The following is a 16,953-nucleotide window of genomic DNA, read 5'->3' as shown; positions in this document are numbered from 1 at the left end:
TTATATTCTCTTAGTAATCATCTAATCCTGTTATCAGATTTCTTTTTGGCAATTTAGTGTTGTGGAAAATTCTTCTTCTTGACATCCCGCTGGGCAATCAAGCAGATCTTAATTCAATATGAGTCCATTATTGCCGAAAGTGAAACTTAGAAAATACTATTATTAAATTCGGCATAGCGTGTAGCTGTTGTATAGCAACCTAAGGCAGCCTGAATTATTGAAAAGGTCAGCCAGATCGGAAATCAGAGCACGTAGTGTTATCAACCTAAAGGTTTCCATAGACTCTAGTTGATGTCTTTAAGTAACTAATAATCTAATTGTGTATGTATATATATATATATATATATATGTATATATATATATATATATATATATATATATATATATATATATATATATATATATATATATATATATATATATATATATATATATATGTGTGTGTGTGTGTGTGTGTGTGTGTGTGTGTGGAGAGAGAGAGAGAAAGAGAGAGAGACATGCATTTATATATCCACAACATAGGTACGTACACACATATACATACATATACATGTGCATACATATATAAATGTATGTGTGTGTGTGTCTGTATGCGTACAATGCTTTGAACAAGAAGCAAAGAAACATGATTTTTATATGGAACCTTTCATCCGTTATTGCAGGCCAAGAACAAAGAGAGATCGCAGGTTTTATTTAGCACCCAGGTTGCTTTGTGATACAAACGATCAACTTTCAAATAATTCTTCTCTATCAATTTCAATAATGAATGCTGCTATAAATAGCATTGACGAAAACAAAGATACAGAGGATTTTCGCTGATCATTATTTAATCACGTTGCTCGTAGTGTATAGCTATATACCCGTTTTTCTATGTATAGCTATCTATCTCTCTTACTCTCTCTCTCTCTCCCTCTCTATCTATCTATCGATCTTACTACCTATCCCTTTTAATACACACACACACATATATATATATATACAAGTTTGTATGTAATCATTTTTCGTGTACATTTTTCATGTACCTATCTCTCTCTCTCTCTCTCTCTCTCTCTCTCTCTTTTCCTACCTATATATCTTTTTATATTTTATATGTATGTAAATGTATATATATACATATATATATAACTACCTATCTATCGCTCCTCCTGTCAGTCTCCCAAACAACACTTATTTTAGTGCTGTTGACACCACTAGATTGATTGGTAATGCCCAGGTTTCGAAACCATAGTGATATCCGTGGGGCAGCTGATGATAGAACTGTGTTGGATTGTTGGTATGGCTGTTATTTTATGTGCGGAATAGTTTTATAAGACATACTTTTGATATGGCTACATCTAATATTACAACATATACCTACACAGTTCTTAGGTTGACTACTTGGTCCGAACTAACACTATAGATCTTCGTGCTTAATTGTTCGCTTATTCGGCACCTTACTTTGTAACTTTCTAATATTTCGATCCTCCGTCACTTTGTGATAGACGGCTATAATGCAGGAAATGCCAGCTTCCAAGTCCTGTTTTCTGATTAGGTAAAATTTGTTGAACTTTAAACATGCGTGACATTTTTCTGCAAATAAATACGAAAATCAGATTTAACGTGGAAAATTATTTCAATATACCAAATTTGAAAATGTTGATGTAATATTAAAATCTCACAATACGTGACAGCAACAGAGAAGACCCTACAAAAGTAGACAGACAGAGAGTTGTAGGACGTGACACACGCACACAAACACACATTTACAAACGTACACACAGATAATCAAGAATTGAGAATGGAGTATAGTAGACGTATGTCTGTATGTATGTGCGAATGTATGTATATACGTATATATATATATATATGTATGTGTATAGAAAAGCCACCTACCCCTGTCTCCTTAAAGCTACGTATGATTTACAACCACCTTTCTCTCCCTTCGTCGGCCTTTTAAAAGCTAGTTGTGTGTGCGTGTGTATGCGTGTGTATGCGTGTGTGCATGTATCTATGTATTTACGAAAGTATATATGCAGCGCCACTTGTATATGACAGCTGTATTAACGTTAACAATCCCATTGCCACTCAATATTTGTCGCTTACAGAAAGTTGTACTCCCCTTCCTAGATATCAGTCATACCTACTCAACAACTACGTTTCCTTCACACTAATAGTTTTTGCACCCTTCTCATTTTATAATATCATTCTCCCAACCCCACTAGGGGGCACATTATAGACTCTTATCGAAATCTAATTAGCCTATTATTGATCTGAATGTCAGTGCAATATGTATGCAAAGTTTGGTGAGTATTGATTCGCTGGTTTAGTTAGTGAGATGGTAACAGACCAGACAGAAATTGCCATTCATATCTGTATCTGTATATGTATATATATATATATATATATATATATATATATATATATATATATATATATATATATATATATATATATATATATATATATATATATATATATATTTATATGTATGTATACACGCATGTACAGATATACGAGTACATATATACACACAGACACATATACTTATATATCTGCATAAGTAAACGGATTGTGCATGTATAAGTCGTTTTGCATCTGTATTACAATTAACATGTAACCTGCAAAAGAGACTGACGAATAGAATGTACTTGTATTGTCGGTTATGAAAAGGTTATGAAAAGGTCATCAGAAGTGGTTAGATCATCCGATTTCTATACACGAGGAAACAGAAAGAGGGTAGTGGAGAGACAGAGAGAGACAATATTTTAAAACTTGCTAAAAATGCTAGAAACAAAGGACAGAGTTTGCAACTATTGCTTATTAATACATGTGTACATAGTTATGTACACATGTTTATTTGTGTGTGTGTATATGTGTGTGATTGTGTGTATGTGTGTGTTTGTGTGTGTGCGTGTGTGTGTGTGTGCGTGTGTGTGTGTGTGTGTAAGTGCGTGTGTGTGTGTGCGTGTGTGTGTGTGTGTGTGTAATGTGTGTTTATTTTTGATACAGAAATTTTACTTACACTTATTCTAGAAACGTATAAAGTTTTATAAATGTATAGAGCTAAATAGTATTGATTTTTTATGCTCAAATTTTGCAGGTGATCGATCGTGTCTGCGTTACTACGTAGATATTGGCATATTTCACCTCATGAAATAGTAATTACATATGTCGGTAGAATGCTTGGTATATGCCGGCAAGATAAGATAAGCTCGGACTGTTTTTATATTGGACATTCCTTTGTAACTTGAATCCGTCCTTAACCGTCGTCAGTGTTCTTTCATTCTATAGATGAATATTTGATATTCATATTCGTGTCTTCCAAAATGTATTTTATTAGTGTTATTGCTTTTTTTTTTTTTTGCAAGGTGGCGGTAACAAAGAACGCTCTGTTGGTGCATCATGGTTTTGAATGTACTCTTTGCCAGACGTATGCAGCCATGTTGCCGGTTTAAGTGTTGTTACAGAACACATAATAATTGATCCTAATATAGGCTATAGACCTGAAATTGTAGAGGACGGTTAGTCTATTACCGCGACCCAAGTACTTCAGTTTTACTTTATTTTATCGGCACTGGAAGGGCATAGGTCAATGTGTTGACTGAAACAGGACTTTACTTTAGAAATGCAGAACTGCAAGATATACGTTTGGTATTTTAGCTGACGTTTTAACGATTCTGTCTTAGGTCTTAGATGACGATAATAATGCTCTTTTTATTGTGCTAATAGCCAAGTAAAGGGAAGTTTTGACATAACATATACTACAGCGGATTATTTTACAGAGAGTGTGATAAGAAATCAACAAATTGAAAAAGCAAAACACAAATGAAAAGGTTTTTGTTTTATTTCTCACATCATCATTTCTTTTAGACAACAGTAATCATATAGTCGGCTGTCAACGAAGAAAAAGTGTGATTCATTGCTGGGTGTTTGTTACAGATATTTTTATTGCAAGCCTGTTTTTGAAAGAAGAACCAACATACTAGTGCTATTTTATGCTTGGGTGTAACGTTTGCATTGTTGTCTGAATATCTTTACAGCTAAACTCTCGCTAAGATATTAGAATTTTTTATGCTGACTGAGTTAAAATTGGATATTTTACTAGCAATTGATATAAATGATTCGTATAAATAATTCGTTTCCCTTAACACTGCAGGACAAAGTTACTTAACTATTCATGGACTGTCGTACAAATCTGATGTGTATACCATTAAAAAGCAGCTGAATTCACAAATGTTTTACAGATTCTCAGTGTTGATATCAGAGTTTTAGAGCTGAAATGACCTAGTTATACGACGTGAAGATGAAGCTGTTTCCCCTACGTTGTAAGATGTTACATCATCACATTATACGCACACTGGTTTTTGACCTAGACACATGGTCATTTATAACTGTCCTTCAAATGTCATAAAATTGAGATGAACAAAAGCTTAAAACAAGCGATAAATTTAAATTTACTTCAATATATTAACACGTGGTTCTATACTCCCCTGGAAAACGGTATGACAAGGAATATACAGCATCTGATTCTGATACATGGTAAAAAAGATGAAATCTATAGATTGAATAGTAGCCTTAAAAATAAAATAATTAAAATATTGGAAGAAAGCCAGAAAATATGATATATCTGACTTGCTGCAGTAATTGCTGTGTGTGGTAATAGATGTTTGATAAGTTTTACTTTTTTTCCAAAGCCGAAGATTTACCAAGGACAAGGAATATGAAAGAGTGTTTCCTCGAAAGCAATAACAGGTTATATGAAAGAAAACGTTTCCGCAACAACATTGAACATGGAGTACAGATTCATTCATGTAGAAAACATGTACATATTAAAATCAATTAGAAATGCCTTCTCAAACTACGCATTTATTTACAAAATAATAACGGCTCCCACGTTGGGATTTAATGTCAGTTGATGGCAAATATAGCAATAATATAACAAAACGAGGTCGTGTAATTGACGATCTCACTAGCTCAATACTTGATGTATCATAACGTGGTGTATGTAAATGCTTTATACACGTATGTATGTTTATATATATATATATATATATATATATATATATATATGTACATGCATGAACATATATGTATATGTATGTATGCATAGGATTCACTTTTTCAAGTAAATATTGAAACGTATATACACACAGACATAAAAATCGAAGCTAGCAGAATTCCAAATAAACATTGCAAGAGATTCATAATAATAGACGGTTGCACGTATCTGAAATCGTAAATTTCGCCGTTCAGATATGGCATATGCCAATATATTACCATGAAATAATTGCATTTTTAAAATAAATTATCGCTGCATTTTTATATTGATATATTTTTTCGCAAATGGAAATTTTACTTCATTTTTACTTTGTTCAGAATGAATTGATACATGCAAGCTAGTTTATGTTATTTATTCTCAAATTTTATTCAAGTATGTAAATTATTTATTATTGATTTATGCAAATGGTTTCCTTTCAATGTTTTTCCTTATAATAAAAAGCGAATTCAGAAGAAAAATAGATGTTGTTGTCATACTCTTCATAAAATAAAGTATGTGAAATAGCAAAGATTCATTGAGGAGACAAAAGCTTATTTCTTGTAAACACATATATTAGAGTCATATAAATTACTGCTTTAAAGGAACGGGAAACCAGAACAAAACCACTAACGCAATTGGTAGGTGACAACGTCAGCATGCGCAAGTATTGTGTCGATATGCCGCTATAACATTCACCTATATTTACATAACAAAGACATGCAAATAAGCATATGTGGTAGCAAGATCTAATGTACGCATATAAAGTTAGCAGTGATAAAAAGAAAATCGAGAAAAAACAGAAAGCATACTAATGAAATCAAACAATAATATTCTATAAAAGAAAAACATCAACAACTCTCGTTCTACATGCCTACACAGACATATATCATATAGGAATGTGTGTGGGGGTATATGTAAATTGGTGTCTAGGAACGAGCGTGGGATGTAGAATTCAAAGCACAAGACTATAAACGTACAATTTTCAGGCCTGGAAAAGCGGCGAGCTGGCAGAATCGTTAACACGCTGGACGAAATACTGAACGATATTCCATCAGCCGTTATGTCATGAGTTCAAATTCCGTCGAGATCGACTTTGCCTCTCATCCTTTCGGGGTCGATTAAATAAGTACCAGTTACGCTTTGGCTCGATGTAATCGACTTAATCCTTGTGTGTGCCTTTGTTTGTCCCTCTATGTTTAGGCCCCTGTGGGCAATAAGGACATAAATATTCAGGCCTGAAATGAATGCCTAGAGTTTCATACGTCGCACTCATCAAACTATAAGTTTGAAAACTGTAGTGATGAAATACTCGGGCTTGAATCACTTATGTAAGATAGCAACGAACAAATAGCGTATATTTTTGTGTATATATATATATATATTATGTTTGTGCATATATCTATAAAGATTACATGTACGTGTGGGCGTCCGCGCACGTATGTGTGTGTGCTTATAATTTGGCATTATAGCTCGACTCTGCTGTTCATCCGTCTTCCAGCGATTATAGCATCACCAATAGCTCAATAACTTGCCGACTTCGTCTTTTAGTAATTTTATCACGGGTAATGACAATTTAAACAATATAGTCCAGAACTTAACTCAACGAATTCATGTACCATTCATGTTGTCCTCTCTCGATCTTTTCTGTCGAATATATAATACAAGCCGTTACGTTAAACGTACAAACCTGCTCCCACTGATAAGGACAAAAACACATGCACATATGTACAACAACAACACACACACACACTCACATACATACATACATACATACATACATACATACATACATACATACACACATAGATACATACATACAGAGAGAAGACAGGCATATAGATAGATACATACATACAATATATTATCAACATTATCATTATTATTATTATTATTATTATTATTATTATTATTATTATTATTATTATTATTATTACCATCATCGTCATCATCATCATTATCATCATCATCACAATTAACAATTGTGCGAAAGCATGTGTGACACCCAGTGAGTTTAGAGCTTGGCAATTCATTACTCATTAAACACCTATATTTTGCGTACTGTGAATTGAAACCTTACAACTGAGGGTGAGCTATAGTGTAGAGCTATATCATATCATAAATTCTGATACGACAAAAAAAGTAGCCGTCGGTTTATTGAAACACTTGTATATTGAAGCATAAGAATATTAATAACCTTTACTCTGTCTCTTATTAAATACGTACCTCTCTGTGTATGTTTAAGTGCGTGTAAGCGTGTGTAAGGTTGTGTAAGTGTGTGTATATATGTGTGTAAGCGTCTGTGTGTGCGTGAGCAAGTATGTATGTAGGTCTGAGGATGGGGGTAGGAAAAATTACGAAATACAATAGAGTGCAAATATTTATTGTACTGTGGAAACAGCTATGAATTATTTATTGGAAGGTGAATCTTTACTCGACGTTTCTCGCTCTCGGTTTTTCGCCCACTGGCGTCTTGGATTTGTAACTTTCGTATATAACCATTGAATGAGACTTGCCATGTGTCATTGACAAGCATTTCAGTGGGGATTAATTCTTACAAAGCTGAACAGGAGGCACTGACAGATTTTAGAGTTGCCTAAAAACATCTACAGTTAATTGTATGGTAATAACATTTCTGCATACCCGAGAGCTTAACAGCAATAATAGTTTGAATCCATATTAGACTTATGATAGAATAAACTTAGTCATGGTAACCAGTCCTTCAAGAATTTCTATTTGAGAAAAGAAGTTTCAATTAAAACGCGCTTTAGTATTCTAAAAAATGGCATAAATTATTACACAGAAGTAGCCCTGACATCTCTGTTTTATCGACGCAACATGCATGGTATTGACTTAATAAATCTGAGGATCATAGCAGCTCTATTAACGATATTACTCAGGATAATTACAGTTATCACACAGAGTCAGGCAGACATCTGTGCGCTATCGATGCACTGTTCATAGTGTTGCACATAATATGTGGTTTCTCTGAAATTACGCTAAGTTGTTTATAGAGCTTTGTAGACTACTGTACATTGCCAAACGCTTTAGCTTAAGATATTCTTTCATCCATAGAGCCTTATAGCAACTTGTCATATGAAGGTCACTTCTAGTTCTTTACATTGTTAGCATGTGAACATAGCATGTGATGTGCCACATACACACACACACATACACACATATATGTATGTATATGAATATATTTGCATATATATATAGCTAACTATATATATATGTATATATATATATATATATATATATATGTGTGTGTGTGTGTGTGTGTGTGTGTGTGTGTGTGAGTGTATTAACAGAAACAAAAGACGAAGATAGGTGTAGGAACAATAAGCAGGTGCATTAGTTTAACGCTTGAGGAAAAATGTGCAGAGTTCAACGTTCCAACATGGCGATGTGATAGGAAAAAAGAAGCTGAATGAAAGTGTAATAATAATAATAATAATAATAATAATAATAATAATAATAATAATAATAATAATAATAATAATAATAACGGTAATGGGGACCCACTCCAAAGAACTAAGGTGCGCAAGTGAGCGTGTGTGTATGTGAGAATTGTGTGCCTGAGTGCGTATGTGTAAATGAGGCGAGTGAGTACGTATGCGCGGGTGAGTGTGCGCGTGTGTGTGTGCGTATGGACGCGTGTATATGTGCTTATGTGTTGGGCTAATGTGTATGTGTGTATATATATATATATGTATATATGTATGCGTATATATATATATATATACACACATACATATATACATATATATACATACATATTCATACATATACATACATACATACATATATATATATATATATATATATATATATATATATATATATATATATATATATATATATATATATATATATGATTAAAAACACACATTAAGAAAAGGACATAACCAGCGAATGAAAAATAGGTGAACACACGAGAGATAATTACAGGACAAATACAAAAAAATGCACATAAAGTACAGGATATCACCACCAAGTGAAAAATGCGTAAACACACAGAGATAGATTACAGGACAACTCCTCGTCAGTTGTCGACTGTCTATTACTTCCTGTTTCGACCGTTCAACGACAAAATAGGAAAACTTCATAAAACCGCAGTATCCAGAAATTTTGAATATATAAAATTCAAGGAGAGTTAGGTCTGCGAACGAACAAACGACCCCAGAGTGGACGTACAGAATAAACAATGGACGAAGACAGCCATTAAGGCCCGTTAGGACAAGACAAATTGTAATGGGTAACTCCTAGGAGAAATTTTGAAAGGATATAGGGATAAATAGAAGTACAGGACATATAGATATAATTTCTCGTTCGTTCTCGTTTCCCTCACTCAGTAACCATGTTGTCTGATTCTGCTGATTGCTGGATCCTACACAGTATTTTATATCAACCACTTCAACTATTGAACTGTCTGAGCATGAATCTTAAAGTAGCTCATGTATGACTCTTTTATTCATTAAATTATATGTGCACTTGTAAAATGCATGTAAGGGCAACACATAGAAATAGAGAGAGAAAGAAGAAAGATGAAAGAAGGGAAGTGACAGAATACTGAATATGGTGGAGAGGATAAAATCTGGCAATATTAATAATAATCTCGATGTACAGTGTTACCTCACAAGCTCTGATGACTGTAATAATTTATGTATTTACGGGCCATGTATAAGTACAAGATCAAGAGATCGCATTAACTTTTAACTAATTATTCAAGCGAACTTGGTCATGTCGTATCACGCTCTTCAAAATATTTTATTTAGGTATAGGTCACTTTATTTTCTAAGATCTGGCTTAATATATCCAAATATCATAGCTGTTGTACTAAGCATGTTACTTGAACTAATTGTCGTTATCATAAATGTAGCCTGCATCTCTGCATCGTTGCATCGCAGTGTGCATGGTACTGCACTTAATAAATCACAGATCATATCTGCTCTACTGTACATGTTACTCGGTGTAATTTCTGAAAGAATACAAAGGCAGAGTGGTATCTTTTCGCTGTCAAGCTAGTGTGAATATTGAAGCACTCGATACAGCTTAGTACCATAACTGTTCTATTAATCATGTTACTCCGAGTAATAACTGCGATCACACAGATGCAGCCTAACGTTTGTGCTTTATCGAGCCAGGGTGCACTTATTACGCGCGGTCTCTCTTGTATTGAACGTAGTTGAATTTTACAGAGCTTTGCAGGCTGCTGCACATTTTCAGTCGGTAAGATAAAACGAAACTGCCTCTTGACAGTTTAATGTCTGTAATGTCTATTTGACTTGTCTGAAGCTCTATCTTCAATAACAACTTATATTATTAGATTGAAGTAGTTTACAGGAAAATCTCTAGAGTATATTTCCTACATCTTAAGTTGATAGATTTCAAAGGATTTCTCACAACATAAATGCTATAATCAAGTTAAGATAAAAGAAAATATAAGTTTACATTCATAAACCGATTATGCAAATTGTTAGACATAGTTATAACATTAAATACACGCTGGATATGTAGATATATATTATTAAAATTAATTAATTAATTAATGCAGTGCTTCACTGAAAGAAGACAACGCTAACCATAATTGAATTAAGAGATTCTTGCTAAATTACTGACAAAAACACTATATGTATTCATATAGCAATTACTGGGAAAATGTTTTGAATACTGTATTAAAGGTGGATCAGAATTGCACGGCAGGAGCATCATCTCTGTTCATTTAACTATTCTATATTATATTTCGATCTCATTAACCCTCATTCGCAGTCTTTTCCAGGGTTAGAAAATAATTCGTATCTGAACTATTACAGATATGTTAGCAGGCTCAGTAAGAATCCCTGTTGACTACTTCTACCACATCTAACAGGCTACTTCTTCCATTATTACGACGCATCCGAAAGAAGACAACATGATAATAAAGATGCATTCAACAACACATTAAAATTTCTAGTACACAGATGCATCATCACTTTTGTCTGCTTCGCTGAGTACAATATCTACCCACTGTAATCCAACTAACGCCAGGACCGCCTCATTTCGCGCCCCTTGAATAACTACCTCATTCTCCACTGAATGTTAACTCTTTTAGATTCAGTCACATTTTTATGCTTTCCCTGCATGTACCGACTTATAATTGTTTTAAGAATGGACGTAAACGGAATAGGGTTCCGAATGCCTACGAAATATATGACTGAGACCCGTCCTCCTGCAAAAAAGGGTTTGACACATGGGTTTATGCTACGGCAATCATTTACAAATGTTTCATTTAAATCGTGAACACTCACCCATGAAAATCTCCAAACAGACAAGAGAGTCTCAAAGTGGTTGTTCAGTCTGCTAAAATCTGTACCCAATTTTCCCTAAATCACATTCAGCTGTATTCAGGAAATTCATTTAAAAAGACTTAATGCTAGTTTTACTGGGAAAATATATAACCTGAAAGCCACTGCTGAAGCAATTTTTACCTAAGACCATGGCTGATCTAGAACCAAACAGCAAAATAATAATAATAATAATAATAATAATAATAATAATAATAATATATCTGAAAATAACCTTTATTTGCTTTATGTTTCAAACTATTTGTCAAATCTACATATTGAAGGATTCTTCATTAACCTACTCTTCCCTCCCACTATTCGGTACCTTGGGCATATGACTACCACAACCTTGAGCCAGTCAATGCCTTGTGCTTGAATCCGGTTTTTGGAAGCCGTTTGGAATCTCGTTCTGTATATGTTGTGTGTTTGTGTATCTATGTTTATCACCCCCGTTGCTTGATGGTTTGTTTACGTCCCCGTAATATAGAAGTTCTGCAAAGCAGACCGATGAGTAAGCATCAGACTTACGAATAAGTATTGGTGTCTGTATAATCGACTACAACCTCTGAAGACGGTGCCCCAGCATGGCCGTAATCAAATGGCTGAATCAAATAAAACATAAACGTTAATCCAATAACACTTATCCCTCTTACACAAAACGTTCGATTCCACGTCTGTGTCCGATAGAGTACATTTTCAAATTTCTCTTCTAGAGAACTCGATGAACTTATTAACGCTACTATTCTCATAGATAGACGAACTTCGATGTTACTTTCAAGTAGTTAAGTCTTCGTGCAGTTTACATTGTACCAAGAGAACTGATCACTAACATCACTCAGGTATTCTTTCAACTGAAAAATCTTCTAAGGCTTTTCCCATTTTTATTAGTTGTTATACGTCATATTTACTGCATTAGCACAATCAACACGAAGGCGACAAAGATCTGAATCATCTGAGCGTCAGCTAAACTACCGTACAGTACTTCTCTTCTTCAGCCTCTTTACATTGTAGGTGAAAATCATGCGGTGCCAACTCTGATTTTTATCATTTTTGCATTGGCAAAATACGTTATCTGTCAAGTACTTGGATCAATATTATTGGCTGCTCTACACCCCCCCCCCAAAAAAAAAAAACAATAGGCCTTATGACTCAATCAGATATCGGGGTCGGTGGATTGGCAGAATCATTAGAATGTCGAACAAACTGCCATGCAGCATTTCTTCTTGAGCTTTACATTCCAATTTTAGATCCGACCAAGGTCAAGATTGCTTCTGATCCTTCTGAGATGGAGGAAATAAATTACTTACCAAATAATGAGATCGAGGATACTGAATAACAATTGCAGTGTTTAAATTACAAAACAAATATCTGTTTCAAATTTTGGCACAAGTCGCAGGAGTGGCTGTGTGGTAAGTAGCTTGCTTACCAACCACATGGTTCTGGGTTCAGTCCCACTGCGTGGCACCTTGGGCAAGTGTCTTCTACTATAGCCTCGGGCCGACCAAAGCCTTGTGAGTGGATGTGGTAGACGGAAACTGAAAGAAGCCCGTCGTATATATGTATATGTATATATATATATATATATGTGTGTATTTGTGTGTCTGTGCTTGTCCGCCTAACATCGCTTGACAACCTATGCTGGTGTCTTTACGTCACAGTAACTTAGCGATAGAATAAGTACTAGGCTTACAAAGAATACGTCCTGGGGTCGATTTGCTCGACTAAAGGTGGTGCTCCAGCATGGCCGCAGTCAAATGACTGAAGCAAGTAAAATAGTAACGAGTAAAGAGAGAGAGAGTAAGTCCACCAATTTTGGGAAAGCGGTTAAGTCGATGACGTCGACCACAGCGCTCAGCTGATACTTCTTTTATCAACGCCAAAAAGATTAAAGTAAAGTCGACCTCGGCGAAATTTGAACTCAAAATGTAAAGATGGACAAAATGCCGGTAAATATTTTGCTTGAAGCACTAACTATTCTGGCAGCTCATCAGCTTTAAATTAGAAAATATATTACAATCAAAGCTATTCTCTTCTTTCCTAGGCACTCTGTAACAATAGTGCACTTCCCTGTCAACGTGAGTTTGCCGTGTCTTGCTTAATTTCAGCAATACCTTGGATAACGAACAATCTTACGATATAACTATTTGAAAGGTAGTTCCTAGTTACATGAATCCAATACTTTTATGCGATTATTATGGCGATATGCTAATGGAAAATTGTTGCTTTACTTGTCAAATTATGTGACCTGCACGAATTCAATATAACGACATTGCAAAAATAACTATTAAATATCATTATTACTATTTTACTGTGTAATTATGTGTTGAGATTCTTCTACCTATATGAAAAATATCATTATGTATTTATTTCCCAAATAATAAAATAATGCATTTAAAGCTGCATCTTTTTAAAACTATTTCTCTTTCACTTCAACGTTATCACTACCCTGCAATTTTCTCTCACTCTCTCTGTTGCTGTATCCTCTGATATCTCTTTCATCCTCTGTCTCCAGTTGTGAACATTTCCAACTAAAAACCATGCATTACTGCCCATTCTCCCTATTTGTTTCACTTTATTCTAACTTCGTCAAGCCGAATGAATTTTTTCATTTTTTTTTTTCAAAACGTTTATTATTTGTGCTTTTTAAATATTGTAAGTATCAAGCATATCTCAAAATGAGTGTTATCAAATACATACATATGTGTGTGTGTATGCATGTATATATATATATATATATATATATATATATATATATATATATATATATATATATATATATATATATATATATATATATATATATATATACACACATTTATATGCATATATGAATTTATATGTACATGTACATACGTATATATATATATATATATATATATATATATATATATATATATATATATTTATATATATGTATGTATATACACATAAATCTGTATACTTGCATATATGTATGTATATATGTATACACATTTACAAGCGTGCACGCTGACATTTATATATATATATATATATATATATACACACACACATTCATACTCTACCTATACTACTGAAAACGCAATATTTTTTCTTCGCTGGAAAATTGAAATTTAAGATATTGTGCAAGGAAAATGTAATAAAAGTTCTAATAAATTAATATTTTTACTTCATCAATAATTTCACTTTTTTCCCACATTTTCTTCCTCATTGATTCCCATCTCCCTGCGCATTGTTATTGATAATCCAATTGTGATTTTATTTATTCACCTCGGTTGCATTATTGTGTCATATAACCTGAACAAGCTTCAGAGTTATATCTATCATTATGATGTTAAAGGGTTATGAAAGATGGCGTAATAGAAACTGTAAATTTCGTGGAGGTACTAAATGTCGAAGTCTGCATCTCCTAAAGTTTGTTGAATCGTCACATATATAGGTGTGTATGTATAACTTAATCTATATATATATATATATATATGTGTGTGAGTGTGTGCATGTGTGTGTGTGTGTGTGTGTGTGTGTGTGTGTGTGTGTGTGTGTGTGTGTGTATAATACATACATGCATGCATATATATACGTATATACATCAAGATATTTGAAGAGGCCAGGATGATGCAAGCAGGGCTCAAGAGATATTTAAGGAAAAATGTAAAGACTGAGAAGGTGAATGACAAGGACCTTTTTGTGTGCACAGTCTGTGACAGACCATGTCTGTCCTTGGCTGGCCTCAAATCTCACCTGCGAACCCATGGAAAACAAACCTCATCCAGCTATTCTGATTATATGTCTGTGCACACGTTTGAATGTGGTGTGTGCCAGAGGGTTTGCAAATCCAATGGGGGTCTTAAAAGACATGTTAGGATCCACAATGAGCAGAACTTACTTGCAGGTATTGGTAGTGCAAATCAGAGATGCAATCTGTGTGGGTGTTTTTTCAAAACACTGTCTGGTTTAAAAAGCCACATCAGACGCCATGAAAGGGCTAAGGTGTAGGTGCAGGAGGTGGTCAAACTCTGTTTAAGGAGTAGACAACCACCACATCAAGATATATATTTAATTCTATTACATACCAAGTCCTTTTTAACCAGTGAATGATAAGAAAAATTATCGGGTTTCAAACGTTCAAACTACAAGTACTGAACAGAAATGTATCTACAAATATACAAATGAGATGTATATAGCCACTAGGTTTATAGGATATTTATATCTACTTGTGTCTATTATTTCCCTCCTATTTCAGACACTTTTCTCTCTCTCTCTCTCTCTCTCTCTGTGTTATTATATATGTACACACACAGCCGCACCCCCCCATATATATATATATATATATATATATATATATATATATATATATATATATGTATATATATATATATATATATATATATATATATATATATATATATATGTGTGTGTGTGTGTATGTATGTAGGTAGGTAGGTAGGTTGGTAAATAGGTAGGTAGGAAGGTAGGTAGGTAGGTAATGGATAGATAAATAGGTACAGTGATGACTAGATAAACAGATAGATAGATGGATTGATGGCTACATATATACACACACACATATATATATATATATATATATATATATATATATATATATATATATATATATATATATATATATATATATATATATGTATGTATATACATATGTATATGTATGTGTAGATATATATGTATTTTTATATATATATATATATATATATATATATATATATATATATATATATACATATATATATATGCAATTATATTTATATATACATATATGATTAGATGACATCACCAACTGTGTAAACAACATGAAGTACGAAAACAAACGAGTTAAATATGCAAGCAACGGGACAAGGAAACACAATTGTCGGCTGTCTATCTGCTCCTCATTTTGAGCTTTCAACGACTTTATGAATTTTCGAAGATAGTCGCTCCCATAGATACCAAAATAAAATTTTGGATTTATGGAGGATCAAAGTTGGGAACAAAAACAGGACAGGGTAGTCATACAAGGAAACCGAATGAAAACAAACATGGAGGGTTGTTAGACCAGAACGAGAGGAAAATAGTGAACACTGGGAGGAATATTTTCTTTGAAAAGAAAAATGATCGAAGAGTGAGAAAGACAACGTCCAGTCCTTAGAAAGTCGTGCAAGAAAAAAAGATGGTCACGAGTGGGTGAACAAATGAAAGAAGGATACTCAACAAATTTATTGGAAGTTACATATATGGATCATGAAATAAAACAAATATCTGGAAAATTTCACACATCTGACTGCCGACAACCCGAATATACCACCTTAGCACAAGATGCTACTCTGCGCGACCGGCTGCTACACTGCGTCCCCGCCAGTAACCAACCAACTCCACGAGGAGGACCGCCAATTACGAATCCCCAACGTTTACCAACCCCCAACGCATACCAATCACCGAGGCTTACCAATTCCCAACGCTTACCAACCCCTAACTCATGTTTTTTGCGCATGTATATTCACGCGTGCGAGAGCGCATGTGCATACGCATCCGTACATGCATGTGAATATACATACATATGTAAATAACATGGAATACTCATGTGTGTGTCTATACGTGTATATGTGTGCATGTGTGCGTATGCGCGTCCATGCGTGTTCG

The sequence above is a fragment of the Octopus bimaculoides genome, chromosome 9 (assembly GCF_046866305.1).
Source record: "Octopus bimaculoides isolate indiv1 chromosome 9, ASM4686630v1, whole genome shotgun sequence".
Taxonomy (NCBI): domain Eukaryota; kingdom Metazoa; phylum Mollusca; class Cephalopoda; order Octopoda; family Octopodidae; genus Octopus; species Octopus bimaculoides.
This window is presented reverse-complemented; position numbering follows the sequence as displayed.